This window comes from Protopterus annectens, chromosome 3.part0 (genome assembly GCF_019279795.1).
Source record: "Protopterus annectens isolate FY-2018-M chromosome 3.part0, PAN1.0, whole genome shotgun sequence".
NCBI lineage: Eukaryota > Metazoa > Chordata > Ceratodontiformes > Protopteridae > Protopterus > Protopterus annectens.
The window spans coordinates 1,344,211,992-1,344,230,113 of record NC_056731.1 but is presented as its reverse complement, the minus strand read 5'-3'; the positions used below and the strand labels follow the sequence as shown (position 1 = coordinate 1,344,230,113).

The following is an 18,122-nucleotide window of genomic DNA, read 5'->3' as shown; positions in this document are numbered from 1 at the left end:
TTTTAGTCTGAATATGACATTGGACAAAATCAGAGATTTAGAAACAGGGTCATATTTCGTGTCCCTGTAAAGATGGAAGGAAGCATCTTGCATACATTAATACATATATTTCAAGCATGGGCATTAATGCCCTTCTAGCTTGCCAATATACCAAAATACTTGTTCCCATAATAAATATCCAGGCTATTCTTAAAAATATCTAAACTAGTACCTGCTTTAATGTAATTTGGTAGTCTATGCCATTCATCAGCTACTCAGAGAACCAATCAGTACACTTCTCATTCCTATAGAATCTTCTGCATAGGTTGTCTGATGATTCTTTAGTACTTTTTGTTAACCCCAAGCATTCCCAGAGGTAGCTGTCACTAAATGCCGTATATGTCTGAATAAAATCTCCTCTTAGATATCTGTAAGAGTCACTGTGCAAGTTCAGATATTTTAGTTTTTCATAATTTAAATTTTCACATCCATGGGTACCATTTATATATTTCCGCTGTAGTCTTTCCAGTTTACTTGTGCTTGTTTCCTTATAGGCTTTCCCTTTTGTTGTTCCAAAACCCTCGTTTTTTTGGTGTAATGTAACTAACAAACAATGACTTCATTATTTTTGATTTCCTAGACACTATAAATTTTTTCGTACTACCTATAGTTCTATAACCGTCATTAACCAATGGGTTGATATGATTAGAAAAACTCATAGCTGACTCTACTCATATAACCAGATCCTTAAATGAGTCTACAGTTTCAATCACTGCACACTGTGTTAAATACTCACCTTTCAATTTATGTCTCCCAAATCACATATGCTTAGTTTTTGATGTATTTATCAGCATATTATTCTCCTGTGCCCAAATGACCAATTTGGTCAAGTTATTTTGCAGAAATGCCTTATCTGTAACATATGTAATCAGTTTACCCAATTTCAGGTAGTCTGAATATATACTGTAGAACACCTCACATGAAATAGTTAGGTCTGAAAAATACAATCTAAACAAGTAAGGGCCTAGTACAGAGCCATGTGAGACACCTTGACTGTAACCAAGGATTCCACCTGTCCAGTTGGTGTGTGATACTTGCCATGTCCTATTTGGAAGCCATGCAGCTATCCATCTTATCAGAAGTACATCAATACTTAGTTGTACTAATTTATTGATCAGAGTTATGTGTATGACCCTCTCAAGTGCTGAAGTTAAATCTATACAAATTGCATCACAGCACAATTTTTCATTCACAGTTGTTATTGTTATAGAACATCATGCTGCAGGTGGTAATAGATCTGTTTTCAACATATGCATACTGAGCTTGTCAATTTCCTTTTTATTGCATACCTGAAGTTTTAAATTTAGAATAAGAACGTTCCATAGAAACTGAAAAATACATAGATCTCTTGTTAAAACTTCCACAAACAAATGGCTCAACCAACATCTGTTGTAGTTATAGTTGTTTTTTTTTTATGTATAGAATTGTTGTTGAAAAGATCATATGTTCATAGGTAAGTAATGGGCTGTCAGTCTGCAGACTATTGCAAGATTAGCTAATGACCAGAGGTCAGAATCAAACTGCGTATCTTCTATCTATGAGGAAAAGCCCTTAGCCATTATGCCACCATATAGGAAACTTCCTGCAACAACCAAATTAGGAAGGAGAATGATTCATTGCGATCATAATTATCCTCTCTCCTTTTTTTTTTTTTTTGACGGGGTCAGGGTGTGAAATCAGTTGGGGCCTCCTGTCTAGATTCAGAGCCACTCTCCTTCAACAGTTATGCCCGACTTTAGCAGGTCTTTTCCCATGCAATCTGTCCATCTCTTGGCTGGATGTCCTTGTCTCCTCTTGCCTTTTTCTCCCAAATCATCATCTGCTTTCCTTCCCCAGTTACTGAACCATCATAATCTTTTCTCTTTGACCTACTCTGCATTTCTGGCTACTTTGGCTTCTGATCTGTTACCCTTATTTCTACATCTATCCCACAATGTGCACACTGCCAGCATCATTTCAGCGTCATCACATCAAGCTTCTTGGCTGCTCTGTCTTCACTGCTCATGATACTGTGTCATACAGAAGCAGTTGTCATGCCACTGATGTCCTTCAAGAATGCAACTGCAGTCATAACATATGGGTTGTCCTGCCTCAGGCAGCCCTCGGTCGGCCGAATTCCAAAGTCTGGGTCAGGCATCAGCTGGTGTCGCCTCCTCTCCGACGTCACAACGGCTGGAGTATAAAGGCATCGGCCGACGCCATCTTCTTCAGTCTTTCTTGCCGCACGGTGCCCGAAGCAGAAGCAGTTCGCAAGTGCCGGTCGGTCAGCTCCTGTGTTTTCAGTACCGAAGTCATCTAAAATCTAAGTACCCCGTTGGGGAACATTTATTCTTGCCTCAGCCGATGTCAGAACAAATTGAGAAAGTTAATAATTGTTTGTCTTGTGGTAAACAAATACCTCATAAGGACTTCCATTCTCTCTGCCTTCCTTGCCTGGGCCCAGACCATGACGTCTCGGCCTGTACTGCGTGTGCTTGCTTTAATAAGCGCACTCTCAGGCGCCGGGCAGAATTCGCCGAGGACTTTTTCGGTGAATCCTTTGCGTATATTATGCCGTCGGATGAACCGACAACCCAATCTGCTAAAAAACGCAAAGACCGGGACCGACATCCTCGGCCCGCGTCCACTACCGATGCTACTCCTAAATCCTCTGCTAGCACTCCGGTCCCCTCGGAAGTGGTAAATCAACTGCTCCAGGCCGACGACACAGCGTTAACACAACCTTCGGTCTCGGAGATCTCTCCGGTGCCGGTTGTGGATTTTCCTCCGGAAACCGAAGTTCTGGATCCTACCCGACACCATTCCTGTGGACAAGGTAACGCCTGCACGTGGGGCTGCTAGGCCTCCTGTTTCCATGTCCATCAAGGCCTTTGCACGTGCTAAGGCCGCCGGTCAGGCCAAGGCCCATCCTAAACCTGCCCAGGCCCCTTCATCTGATAAGCAGATCATGTCTCTGTCCGCAGATCTTATTTCCCTTATCAGGGGGTCTCAGCCTCATCCGGACAGGGGTTCTCAGCCACCTGCAGAAAAAAGGCCTAGAACTGAGCAGGCGGACAACCTCTCCTCGAATGAAGCCTCTGGGGATTCTGAGCATTCTGATACCCAAGAAGAACCCTTCCAGGCCTACGAGTACTCTGATGCTGAGGAATCAATTCTCTCTGCCTCCCCTCCAGAGGATTTCTCTTTTGGTGAAGTCCTGCATTCCATGAGGGAACATTTTCAATGGCAGGGTCAGGAATTCTCTGACTCCAGGAAAAGGCTTCGTACTTTCCTCAAGCTTCCCCAGCACAGACCCTTGGCTATCCCTCCTGTTATGGATGTTTTGGATGATGTTTTCTCTGACTCCAGTGCCAACCCTGATTCTCTTCCTCCTACTCCTGTCAAGCCAGACAGATATTACAGGGTCCCTGACACTCACAAGCACCTTTTTAAGGCTCACTCTGTGGACCTAGAAACTATTTCACAGGGCCCCAAGGGAGTGGCTTCCTCCTCTGCCAAAAACCCACTGCCAGCTGACAGAGAAGCAAGGTCCCTGGAGAGATGGGGTAAAAAAGTATATACCTCTACTACCCTAGCCATGAGGTCCCTTAACTGCCTTTTTCACATGTTTCAGTACCAAGATTTTCTCCTGGATGATTTACAGAAAAAGTTAGCCTATCCTGAGCCTATTGATAAAAAGGCACTGCAGGATCATATTCATAACACTCAGCAGGTTAATAACCATTTTCTGCAGTGTGGTTATGATGCACTGGAAGCTTCATGTAGGGCAGCTATGACTGGGGCTGTAATACGTAGACATGCTTGGTTGAAGGATCAGTCTTTGCATGACCATGTTAAAGTAAAGTTACTGGATGCACCTTTGGAAAAACAAAAGCTTTTTGGTGCTACTGCACAAGATGTATTGAAATCTATAGAGGAAAAAGCAAAGTCAGTACAGACAGTCAAGGATTTCCTTCAGGTTCAGCCACCCAGATTCAGCAGAAACTGGCCCTCCAAAAATTGGTCCTTCCCCGGCTCTGACAAGTTTCAAAGGGGAAAAAGCAGACGTGCCCGAGGTAGAGGGCAATACCGAGGATCTTACAGGGGACGCCAATGGCAACCTCCAAATCAAAGAAGTGGTGCAGACAATTCAGCTGCACCACAAGGACAATCACAATGACTTGACTTTCGTACCGCCTACAAAGATTCAAAGAGAAGCACCTTTGGGCAGAAAATTAGCCTTATTCTCACAAAACTGGCATATCTTAACCAAGGACAATTGGATTCTGGATTTGATAGACAAAGGTTACAGATTCCACTTCCACACATTACCAATAAAACAAGGCATGCCAAACCTGCCACATCATCAAAGGGCAGAGGCACTCACTCAAGTTTCCAAGCTATTAAGTATAAAAGCAATAGAAAGGGTTCCTCCTCAGGAACAAGGCCAGGGATTTTATTCAAGACTGTTCCTTGTTCCAAGAAAAGAAAACAAATGGAGACCCATACTGGACTTGTCAACTCTAAACACTTTCCTCATTGTGCCAAAGTTCAAAATGCTGACGTTGCAGCAACTTCTTCCCATGTTGGGCAAGGGGTCTTGGCTGGTCACTCTGGACCTCAAGGAGGCATACCTGCATGTCCCTATCAGACAAAGCTGCAGAAGATACCTCAGATTTCTTGCAGGGACAGAGCATTATCAATTCTCAGCATTGCCGTTTGGCTTATCTACTGCGCCCAGAGTGTTCACGAAATGCCTGGCATCAGTAGTGGCACACTGCAGACTGCAGGGGATTCAAATATACCCCTACTTGGATGACTGTCTCATACAAGCAGACAACAAACAAACCTTAAAAGGGAATTTGGCCTATGTCATGCATCTACTGCAGGCCTTGGGATACACAGTTAACATTCAGAAGTCAAACTTACTACCATCCCAACAAAGTATATTCCTAGGAGCCAAACTGGACACGGAAAAACAAATGGCCTACCTCACAGAGGAAAAACAGCAGCATTTACCAGAGTACTTCAAAGGCCTAGCAAAGCTTTCCCAGCTGACTGCAAGGAAAATCCTGCAGGCCCTGGGTTTCATGGCATCTTGCATCCTTCTGATACCTTTGGCAAGACTTCATATGAGAAAGCTGCAATGGTATCTAAAAAACTTATGGTCTCAACACAACAACAGCCTAGAGGACATAATCCCACTTATTCCATGTCTGCAGAAGGAATTTCTATGGTGGGCTCAAGCCAGTCAACTAAACGAAGGCATGCCTTTCAACAGACCTCAAGCAGACCAAATGATAACAGACGCCTCAGACCATGGATGGGGGGCGCACATGGAGGGCAGATGCATTCAAGGTCTTTGGATGCCAAAGGAAAGACATCTGCACATAAACCAAAAGGAGATGTTGGCAGTGATACATGCCATCGAGACTTTCGAAAAAACACTAAAACAGGGACATTTGCTAATAGACAGACAACACTACTGTCATGTGGTACATAAACAAGCAGGGAGGCACTCATTCTTACCCCCTCTGAAGACTAACAATGCTTCTCTGGGAAAAATCCCTGAGCCTGAGGATACATTTACAATCCCAGTTTGTACCAGGCAAGGACAATGTACTGGCGGACAATCTGAGCAGAAATTTCATGGATCCACACGAATGGATGCTGCACCCTCACATTTTCTCTCAACTGGCAAGGACATGTGGAAGACTGGACGTAGATCTTTTTGCTTCCCACTTAAATCATCACCTGGAAAAGTTCTGCACAAGGGCTCACCACCCTCTAGCTTGGAAAACGGATGCTCTCTCCTTCAGCTGGAATTCTCTAAAAATTTATGCATTCCCTCCCCTGCCTCTGCTGACCAAGGTGATACTCAAAGCAGAACAACCAACAGGCATCTTGATAGCTCCAGACTGGCCGAGGCAACACTGGTACCCATTGCTATTGACCATAACTTGGACCAAGCCATGGCCTCTGACCCTATGGCCCCTGCTCCTAACTCAACACAATTACAGGACTGTACATCAAGACCTGAAAACACTGCATCTGACAGCCTGGAGGCTACCATGACTTCAACACCAAACTCTCTTTCCAAATCTGTTCAAGAGATCTTGCTGGAAGCACGCAGACCTTCCACCAGAAAAACCTATTCAGCCAAGTGGAAGAGATTCAGTATCTGGAATGCCAACAGGGGTCAGGACACAGCATTACTGAGTATACCTCAAATATTAGAATACTTGGCAGAACTATTTCATACTGGACTCTCATACTCCTCAATAAAGATTCATGCCTCAGCAATCTCAGCAGAATACAACTGTGACCCTCCAGTGTTTTCGCATCCTCTGTTAAGACAGTTTCTAAGAGGGATAAAGAATATCAAACCTCCCAGAAAACAGCCAGTACCTGCATGGGACCTCAACTACGTGTTGGAAAAACTAACTCTTCCTCCATTTGAGCCAGCAGCAACCTCAGAAATGCAATTTCTGTCATGGAAGACGGCCTTTTTATTGGCAGTCACCTCTGCAAGAAGAGTTTCGGAGATACAGGCACTCATGGCAGTGCCCCCCTTCCTCATTTTTCATCAAGACAGAGTCTCTAAGAACCAATCCTACATTCATGCCAAAAGTAATTTCCAGGGTGTGTCTAAATCAAGCTATTCATCTACCTGCATTCTTCCCCAATCCTCAAAATAAGGGGGAAAAACTACTGCATACTTTGGACATACACAGACAATTACGCTACTACTTGGACAGAACTAAGGCCACCAGAAGGTCTGACCAGGTGTTTGTAGCCTATGCTGCTGGAGTACAAGGAAAAGCAATCTTCAAGCAAACAATTTCAAAATGGATTGGACATTGCATCAGATTTTGCTATTCTTTCCATGGAAAAGGTGTGCCAGCCAATATCAGGCCACATTCCACCAGAGCTATAGCCACTTCCACAGCTTTCCTAAGAGGAGTGGCAACAAAGGACATTTTAGAAGCTGCTACATGGAGCTCCATGCATACATTTACCAAGCACTACAACCTGCCCTTATACTCCAGATCCCGAGCAGGCTTTGCTTCGGCAGTCCTGCAGGGGATTTTATCTACACCATCCTTATCATAGTTCCATCCACCCCCAGCTTGGCTATGGTACTCAACCCATATGTTATGACTGCAGTTGCATTCTTGAAGGACATAGTACAGTTTTGTACCTACCATAAATGTAGATGTCCGATAGATATGCAACTGCAGTCGGATTTTCCCGCCCTCCTACCCCTCTGTATCCTTCTTTTTGGGTCCCTACCCCTCTTCCCTTCAGCTGGGGGTATCTCCTATGGTGTATCTGTTTATTACTGTTGTGCATGTTTGGGATTATTTTATCCATTTACCAAATTTAGCCTTCCTAGGAGGGCACCTGGCATCTGGGGCAAGAAACACTGAAGAAGATGGCGTCGGCCGATGCCTTTATACTCCAGCCGTTGTGACGTTGGAGAGGAGGCGACACCAGCCGACGCCGGACCCAGACTTTGGAATCCGGCCGACCGAGGGCTGCCTGAGGCAGGACAACCCATATGTTATGACTGCAGTTGCATATCTATCGGACATCTACATTTATGGTAGGTACAAAACTGTACTTTTTGCACACCTTACTTCTTAACAACTTTGGCATTTTTCTGTCACATACTACACTGACACAGTACTAGTTGGCTGTAGCACCTCTGATTTCAGCTGTGATCTCCTCATTCATACTTCCCTTCTCAATTGCATCTCACAGATACTTGAAGCTGTTAACCTGTTCCACTGTTTTCTCTTTTGTCTCAGTTTTCACCTACTTCTGATTTACCCCATTTGCTGTAAGGAGGTCTTTCTTGTCTGTATGGTTTCATCCCGTGTGGCTTCCATTCCCCTGTCATTTGCCAATGATCCTGATATTCTTAATGTTTCACTGTTGTAGTCATCGCATTTGGGTTATCTGATTGCAGTAGCCCTCAGTCGGTAATGCCATATTGTCTGCACAGAGTAGTTTGTTGATATACTCCCTCCAACCTGTTTAGTACTGTAGTCCATCACCAGAGCAGACCTCATCCGGGATCAGAGCTGAGCTGTGATTCACACCCACTCATACTGGGAATCCTTTCTTGAATTTGAATACTGTTCATTCTTGGATCATTGGATGTCCTTCTGTTCATATGCTGCTGTATCTATAACATGAGGGAGTCCACCTCTGGTCAACTCGTACGTCTGTCCATTTTACAAAAGATAGTTGCTACTACGAAGTTACGTGTGATGTCCCGCATCTCTCAGCGAATGTTGGCCATAAACAGATGTTGGGTAAAAAACGGACATCAGCACGCACCTACCTCTGAACTTTTCTGCCACCTGTGTGACTGCCAGCTCCAGTCGTCACTCGATTGCTGAAGTGACTTTGTGCTGACCGTATTCAGATAAGTACCCCATAGGGGGGTTTTTTTGATTATTTTGTGCTACTGTGTTTTGGGATCATGTCGGGTAGAAAGGGCAAGTATTGGTATGGAAGACATATTCCACATAGACTTGCACAAGCTCTGCCTTTTCTGTCTAGGCCAAGACCACACCACTTGTGAAATATGTCAGGCCTTTGTCACCAAAACCATCAGGAGTCATCTTGCAGCATTAAAGTTGTGTCTGGAGAACCAGTACTTGAAATGTCTTACTAAAGACATGGACCCGACGTCAAGAACCTTAGAAGAGCCTCTCAAAAAAAAAAGGACAAAAAATCACGGCCTGATCCAATGGCCTTACCCACTATTCTGGCCATACCTCTTGAGGCCAGTGAAGGCCCGGATCTGAATCTGCAGATCTTTCACTGACAGGTACCTAGGCAGAAGCCATCAAAGAAGCCGCCTGAACATCCCAGAGGAAGTCACAGGTGTCCGACTCGGGCACTGGGGGGAACCTAGACTTATTTCCAAGGGCCTGTGTGGAATTTCCCAAATTATTGTCTGCGAAGGTGTTATCTCAGACATTGTGGAGTGCCATCCAGCCCTGCATCGCATCACAGACGCATCCGTGTCGGCAGGCCCACAAAAAAAAGATGCAAAACACAAAGCATATTGCTCCTTCCCTGACGTCCGTACTTTCCAACCAGGCGCCTGACTGGCAGGCCTTCACTCAAAGCCTACTTAATGCCTTACTTGCATTACGCCAGGCCTCTGCTCCTGCCTGGGCCCCCTCAGCTTCTACGCCTAAGGGTAAACTAATTACTGACTTACCATCTGAAGAAGAGAATTCTTCAGTGGATGAATCCCTTACACTTTCCAAATTGCCTCCCCCTCTGGGATATGCTTCTCCAGAGGAGGATTCAAATGGTACAGATTGCCCAGGGGAAGACATTACCTTTGGGGAAACTATTATGCAGATGAAGGCCTTTTTTGAGTGGGACTACAGCCAGGTTACAGAGGCTTAAGAAGTATTATGACCTTTTACAAATGGAGTCTCCTAACCCGTCTGCAGACCCTCCTGTGCAGCCTTCCTTTTTGGTTGCCTTCCTGGCTGCCTCTAAAAATCCAGATTCACAACCCCCTGCACCTAAGTGCTCAGACAGGTTTTACAAAGTCCCTGAAGATGCAAAATTTCTCCTCAAGACCCCTTCTGCAGAGTTTCTGTAGCTGCAGATAAAACCTCCAAATTTCTCCCCTCTGGCAAGGAGAGCAGATTAATAGAATGCCTAGGCAATTTTACATGTCTGCCACTTTAGCAGTGAGAGCTATTAACTACCAGAAGCACATGGCCAAATACTCATTGGCCCTTCTTTCTGATGCTATTAATTAATTAGGTGACCTCCCTGATTCCCCTGTCAAGGCCAAAATCTCTAGTCTCTTAAATTCCTGCAGTCAAGTAACTAAACACTCCATTAAGTGTAGTTATGATGCAGTAGAGGATTCATCTAGAGATGCAACCCCAGGGTCTGTCATCAGGAGATGTTCCTGGCTTAGGCCGTAGCCTCTCCCTGATGACATTAAGTCAAAACTCATGGATGCTCCCTTGGACAACAAAGCCTTGTTTGGTTCACCACCTGCTGAACTCTTTAAGGCCCTTCAGGAGCTCTGACACATTTTTGTCTCCCCTGTTCCCTGTTTTTAGAGGAACTGTCCAGCTAAAACTACATTTGTGAGAAAGCCTTCAAGACAAATGCCATCCAAATGGAAAAAGGATACCAGGAAACAGACCCCCTCTAGGTCTGCTTCCTCTACCCCTGTTCCAAAATGGCCTTTTCAGACCAAGCCTGGTAGTCTGTGACTACCAGCCCTTACATTCAGACACCTGTCTCTCCCTGTCCTACCCATCTTGGAAACAGGTTACCCAGGACTCTTGGGTCCTCTCTAGTATAAAACTGGGATATTTCATGGTATGGGAGACCAGACCCACTTTCAAAGGCATTCCTCAATCCCCTTAAGACCAAATGGCTTCCTTTCCTCCAGTTCTGCAGGACCTTCTCTCTCAAGGAACAATTCAAGAGGTACCTCCTCAATTAAGAATAAAAGGTTTCTACTGCAGGATGTTCCTGGTCCCCAGGAAAGAAGGTCCCTGGAGACCAATCTTGGATTTGTTCCACCTCAACACCTTCCTCCCGGTCCCCCCCTTTCAGATGCTCACACTTCCAACTCTCCTTCCCCAAATCCTCTCTCAGGCCTTCTTGGTGTCCTTGGATATAAAGGACACCTACTTTCACCTCCCAATCCATCCCTTTTTCAGGAAATTCCTCTGCTTTTCAGTGGTTTCTGCACACTTTCAGTTCTGTGCCTTGTCATTTGGTCTCTTTGCGACCCCAAGAGTGTTCACAAAGTGCCTACCCCAGTCATTGCCTTTGCCAGAATGTGGGGGATCCAACTCCTCCTCTATTTGGACGATATCCTGATCCAGGCCCCATCCACTCAGTTGGTCTTACAACACCTAGACTTCACCATCTCCCTCTTGAGAGATCTGGGGTTCCCCATAAACCTTCAAAAATCCTCCCTGATACCCTCACTGGATCATGTGTTCATAGGATGCAGGATCTTAACAGGACAAATGATGGCCTGTCTTCCTCCAGACAAGGTTATATCCCTCATTTCTTATTTCAAGGGGATACTCCCTTTCCAAGCCTTGTCGGCCATGGAGTTTCTCAGGCTCCTAGGGTTCATGGCCTCCACAATCCCCATGGTACCCCCTAGCAAGGCTACACATGAGAAAATTCCAATGGTACTTAAGGACAGTCTGGAAGCAACACCTGCACCCCTTGGAGTTCATGGTTCCCCTATTACTATGCCTTTGGTGGATTGCTCAGATATTGGCAAACCCAGGCCTGCCCCTACAACCCCTGTCCCCCAATCAGAACCAGTACACAAATGCTTCAGACACAGGTTGGGGAACAACCGTAGGAGAATGGAGAGCAAGAAACACTTGGACCCTGAACCAACAGAGGGAGCACATCAGTATCAAGGAGATGAGAGCCTTGATATTGGCCTTACAAATCTTCAAGGATTGAATCCTGCCAGGAGTGCTGAGGTGGTACACAGACAAATACCACTGTGCTGTGATACATCAACAGACGGGGGACAAAGTCCTTCCTCCTGTGCAGATTGGCTCTGCAGGCATGGGAAATTACCCTAGAGAGACAAGTAAACCTTCTAGCTGTCTACATACCTTCTGCAGAAAATATGATGGCAGATACTCTAAGCAGGGCCATAACTCAATCCCACGAATGGATACTGAACAGGGATGTGTTCTTGGACCTGGTCCTTCGATGGGGTATACCGCAAGTGGATTTTTTTGCCTCCCCCATGAACAAACCACTCCCAATCTTCTGCTCCAGGATACCTTCTCCCGAAGCATGGAGGGTGGATGCTCTTTCATTCCCTTGGAAGGAGATGTTCGCTTATGCATTCCCCCTTCCCACTCATACAAAAAGTTCTGCTTGAAGATTCAGAGAGAACAACCACAAATCTTGTTGGTGACCCCCTATTGGCCAAGGCAGCATTGGCCAAGGCAGCATTGGTTCCCCTTAGTACATCATCTAGCCAAGGGCAGTCACCACAAGTTACCCCACCGAATGGACCTGCTCACACAGGAGAAGAGAAGAGAACTTTCATACACCCCCAACTATCCACCCTAAACCTTACATTGTGGGTGATAGGGCATTAATTCCCTTCAGACACCTTTACACAAAGGACATGCTTCAGGTTCTTCAGGAGGCCAGAAAACCAGCTACCAGAACATCCTATCTATCCAAGTGGAAGAGGTTTTCTGTTTGGTGTCTAAAACAAAATATTCAACCAATGACAGTAGTACCCCTAGTGGTTTTGTCTTATCTCTGTGAAGTGATGAACTCTGGATTGTCTTATTCTTCCATTAAGGCGCACTTGTCTGCCATCTCAGCATGTCTTCCTCTCACCCCCCTCTAGTTTCTAAACTGGAGGTTAAGCTATTTCTGAAGGGGGTACTACACTTTAAATGTCCAAGGAAGGCCATTCCACCCCCCTTGGGATCTAAATTTTGTTCTGGAAAAGTTAACCCTACCACCTTTTGAGCCAGCCAAGGACTGTTCTCTCCAACATTGTACGTGGAAAACTATGCTCTTGGTGGCCATTACTTCAGCCAGAAGGGTTTCCGAACTGCAAGCCCTCATGGCCTGTCATCTTTTTACATTTTCCACAAGGTCAGGGTTTGTTTACGTACTAACCCATCCTTCATGCCCAAAGTTGTCAATGCACTTTCCTTGAATCAGGCCATCAACCTTCCTACCTTCTTCCCTTCATCTCAAAACCCTGCTGCAAGGATCCTTCACTTCTTGGATATACATAGACAACTCAGATGCTCTTTTGCCAAGACCAAATCCATCTGTAAATCGGACAGGCTCTTTGTCTCCTACCATCCAAGAGCCCTGGGACTTCCTGTTTCCAAGCAAACCTTCTCCTCATGGATCTCTAAAACTGTCTCCTTTTGCTACACAGCCCATGGCAAAATGCTTCCCTTCCCAATAAAGGCACATTCCACTAGGGCAGTGTCCTCCTCTGGTGCCTTCTTTAGGGGTTTGGATACAGTTGCCATTTTAGAAGCAGCTACATGGTCATCTGTCCATACCTTCACCAAACACTATAAGTTGGACATTATTTCTAGGTCCAGGGCAGGATTTTCCAGAGCCATCCTTCATGGCTTTGTGGAAAATGCCTCTGTTCCTCCACCCAGTTCTTAATAGCATGAGCTTTTGCAGTCTCTCTCATGTAATGGTTACAGCAGCATATGAATAGAATTACATAGTATAGTTGTGTAAAATTTTACCTTAACTTTAGATGTCCTTCTGTTTTATATGCTGCTGTATAGTTTCCCACCCTGCCTTCCCCCTGGCACTTGCTTGACTCCTGAGTATCCACTCCGTAGTCACTGGTTCCGGCGGCATTCATTTCTGAGGTAGGTGCATGCTGACATCTGTTTTGTACCAGTCTGTTTATGGCCGACGTTCACTGAGAGACGCAGGAAGTCACATGTACTGTACCTTCACAGTAGCAACTATCTTTTGTAAAATGGGCGGACGTACGAGTCAAACAGAGCCAGGCTCCCTCATTTTATGGCTACAGCAGCATATAGAAGAGAAGGACATCTAAAGTTATGGTAAGATTTTACACAACTATACTATCCTTGTACATAAACTGCTCTAATTCTACCACTGGTGCTTCAGACCATTGCAGGACTGCCCAAATCAGCTTTCTTGAGACCTAGTCGTAGACTTTCTGCAAATCTAAGAATGCCCAGTTGGACTCTTTCCATATCTCCAGCTTCTTTTCCATTGTGTGTCATTGCAAACTTTGGGTCTTCCCTGCTGCATCATGATCTGAATATGAAGTGCTCATCTCCCTTATTTTTTACACTTGTGTGTATTCATTCATCAGGCACCCTGTTTAGTACTTGAATGCAGTGTGATAAGAGTTTGATGGTAACCATTTGAAATGTTAGCACCAGCTAGAGTGAGTCTCACAACACAGAGATTAAATGGCTGAAAAAGATGGACTTGCAAATACTAAGTCCAAGGTGGCCATTTCTTAGAATATTCCCTTTTCTCCATGGTATGGCAATTTCTGAGTTAGTATGTTTAAGATTGGGGATCTGGGGGGCTTGCCTTACTGCAAAAAGAAGTTTAAAGGAGAACCATGTTCAAATTTTGCTCTTCTCCTGCAGTTTTATTCTCTCCATCTCTTTTTTTTTTTTGCGCATGTTGGCACTTGGCAATTGGAATGTCGACATTTCAGTAGGGAGCCAAGTTTGACACTTCTGTACTACCCATAATTATGAATGCTGCTCTGTCTTTGTACACTGGCACTAGAATACTTTATTCTCCAGCCATCTGGAGTATCCCTTTCTCCTCATACTACAGTGAGGATGCAGTGGAGCAGATTCTCCATTCCTGCAACCCTTTTGTCATTGCTGCTCTGACTTCACTTGAGCCTGCTGCTTTCCCTGACTTTGTTTTCTGTAGTGCTGTTCTTCTAGGATGGATTCCCCCTGTTTTATTGTAGGCTGTGCATTTGGCAGCACAGTTTCCCTGTTTTTTTATTTTTGTTCAGAAGCTGCAAGAAGTACCCCTCCCATCTGCCTTTGATGTCCTCTGGACTGGCGAGCATATTGTTGCTGGTATCCCTAATGCTGTCTGAAGCCTGCCATCTGTATCTTTCTATCTTTTGCCTTGCAACATCAGTTTTTGTTTATTTTACTTAGTATTATTTCCAAAAGCGGGTCTTACACCTTGTTCTTTACCATTCTGTCTAATCTCTTAACCTGTTTGTTAGCAAGCCAGTATTCCTTCTTAGGCTGGTTCATCTTTTCTGTCATCCACTTCTGCGCTCCTTATTTCTTTTGGTAACTGCCTGGACTTCTGCATTCTACCACCAGCTTTCCTTATGTACCTTATCTCCATACCTGGCTTCTTTCTGCAAGATTGCCGTTCTTCATAGTCTCCACCAATTTGAGAATGATTTTGCTGCAAAAGCCCTGGAGAGAGGGTAGGGATACTGGTCACTAACCACTTAATCAGAATAGTATCCAGTCTTGTGTCTGTTTTCCAGAGAGATCAAAACTATTCTTACCTACTCAGAGGAAGTCTTCAATTCTCTAAAACTAACTGCTACATTAACAGTAGAGTAAATGGATTAGCTGTATTTTACAGCCAGAAAATGCTCAGAATCTGATGTCTTTAAAACTTTCACATTTTAAAAATGTAGACGGTCATTGATTCCAGCAAAGAAAAACTACTATTTAATGTGCCTGCTTCAGTTTACTTTGTTCCAGTGTAGTCATTGTTGTATTACTTTATTTGTTTGAATCGATGTAAGCATAGGGTTATGACTGAGCTGTTAACAAGCCAGTTGCTCTAGTTTAGAATTTGATTCTCTCTGCCTGGTTTACAAGTAAACATTCAGATTTGCATTTACACATTATACCAGCATTTTAATAAAGTTGAGGCTGAAAGGAGTTAAGATTGAGCATAGTGTGCTAAGCCTTGTTCTACAAACTGCACAATGTAGTAAAAAACAGCACACACAGTCACAATACCAAATATAATTCACTTGTCCTTTTAGTGCCAGACAAATGCATGCCCTTAAATTAAATGGAAACATTTCAAAAGAATGTAAATAAGCATTTACTTAGATATTCCCTTGTCAAAAATGAAAAAAAAATCTCCACAGAAAATGCAAATAAATTAATGTGCAGTAAAATCGGGACTTGGCAATAAAAACTGATATAGCAGTATTAAATTAGTAAATATATGATCCTATAAATGCAAACATATAAACAGGCATGATTAAATTGTTATTGTACATGCACGAGACGGTCCCTAGTGTTCAACTGACACCACAACAATCCATTTTCCTAGTACAAAGCATAAAACACTTTATAAAAGCTCCGTACCTGAAATAACACAGTAGTAAGTTAGAATTCCCAGAGGAATTAGCAGCAGCAGTAGTAAATAGAAAGTATATTAAATTAAAAAAGTTAACAGACATAAATATATGTATATTTTTAGGTAAAACAGAAAAAAATCAAAAGTGTTTAATAATAAAGAAGGAGGGATGTTTCCAAATTGATCTTATTGGAGTCTGGAAATTGTACTCCACTAATGCAGGTTGCTGAGAAGATTCACCTGTGTGATTCTTACAGCTGGCATTAAAATACTGAACAACTGACTTCCTCTGAGAGGGGTTTGGGTTCCGTCAAGAGAGTCTTAGCTTGATCCCCTATCCCAGGGAGTCAGAGGAAGAAATTCTGAGATCTGGAAACCTGCCAATGTGGGTTTGTGCAGCCATAGAACTAATATGCAACTAAGGTAGTGTAAAATTTGAGCACCTACTGGTAAGTAGGACGTGCTCAACTGTACTTTTTGTTTGAGCACTGTTTCCATTTAGCTTCTTGACGGAATCTATAAGCATGTCCTGAGTCCATGTTTAAAGCTGTGATATGGGCTTCCTTTACTGTGAAATAAGACAAAGTATGTCTTTATGTTGGATAGGCACTGCTGGTTGTAGTTTACTTTTTACAGTGATCGGGTGATTCTCTGGTAAGGGCCAAGAAGAAGACTGAGTTTAAGTGGAAATGTGGATAGATGACTTAAATTCAGCAATGCTATTTGATATCTGTGGTTTCTCAAATAGCTGATGTACATAACCATTAAATCACTTTCAGGTTAAACTGTTACTTTTTGTCTTTACTGCACGTGTGCAAGACATGCTTCATGCATTATGTCAAATTGCATATAGTTTACTTATTTTTAGGCTTTGTGACCATTGTTGCTGTCATTGGTATGCAGATTAGCAAGGATCATTGGGGGGGCATAGCCTTCCTTTAGAAGTATACTGTTAGAATTAAATAATTTTTACTTAATGTCTGACTAGTTTAAGTAGCTGCTGTGTTTTAACTTTGTACGTTCTGGTTGAATGCTGCAGCATCATGTGTAACTATTTGTTTTCACTGATGGTAGACCTCGTTGTGTCTGATTGTCTGTGATTTCTTATTGAAGGATGGGAGTCCAGTTTGGGTCTGTCTGAAATAGGAAATTGACTTTTGGGTTTTGAGCAAGGGATTTTGCAAGTATACGTATAAGGTAATATTGTATAGAATGATCATTACATGGCAAAAAGCAATGACTCCCATTTTTCCCCACATAAAATTTTATAAAACATGTTTCTTGTACCATTAATTGTTCAGATTAATGTTCTTTCTACCTGTCTGCATTCAAGTAATACTTTTTAGCAGATTTGGAGATATGAACTTGTGGAGTCATGTGATCATTTTATTAGAATCCCTAGTCAAGTTTTATTTTGTGCTGTTACTTTAGCAACTCTTACAATATAATTTACCTGAAATTAATTACTTTGATCTGATGTTGTTAATCTTTATTCATGACTGATGGGTTTCAGTTCCATCCTTGGAACCGACTCGGCCGATGTAACAATCTTGCACCTGCCAAAAACTCTCGAGCTAAGGTTACCCATAGTGCCCCTCTCCTAATCTCCTCAGATCATGTTTGTCACGTAAAGTTTCAAGACGCATCAGGCCAGCTTTCAAAATAAATGTGTTCTATTTTTTCTCTCTGACATTTTAGTAATATATTTTTTCTTCAGTCTACCCCTTGTCTTAGTCGTTTATAGTAAAATATATTTTTCCCATCTGTGTGAGTGAGTTTTTTGTTCTTTTTTTCTCTCCTTTACCATGTTGGTATTTCTTCGTACCATTGTTGGTACAGGACCCTCCCTACCTTACCTTTAGGTATTTCAAATACCATTGTTGATATTCCTTCTTTCCTTCCTTTCCTTCCTTTTACCCTTCGGGGTGTATTCCTATTACCATCATTTGTTTAAAAAAACAAAAAAAAAAGTCTCTCCCTTTCTTCTATCTAACGTGCGAGTGTATCTCTAGTCCCATAATAGAATATTTTTTTTGTTTATTGTTGGCTTAATACTGTTAACTGTATTGTTGATATTGGCTGACAAGAAGGGCACTACTGGATTTAAACAGTGTGACAAGTGTGGCAGGAAGATGCCAAATTCCGATAGACATCTCTCCTGTCTATTGCCTAGGAGTACTACATTTAAAGATCCAACCTCC

At 43.3% G+C, this 18,122-nt stretch overlaps 1 protein-coding gene across 1 annotated transcript in view; it reads left to right on the top strand.

The window, feature by feature from the left end:
- The window catches only part of TRAPPC8 (trafficking protein particle complex subunit 8), a 3,178,250-nt gene that overhangs the window by 1,811,687 nt on the left and 1,348,441 nt on the right, over positions 1–18,122 (top strand). The window lies entirely within an intron of this gene.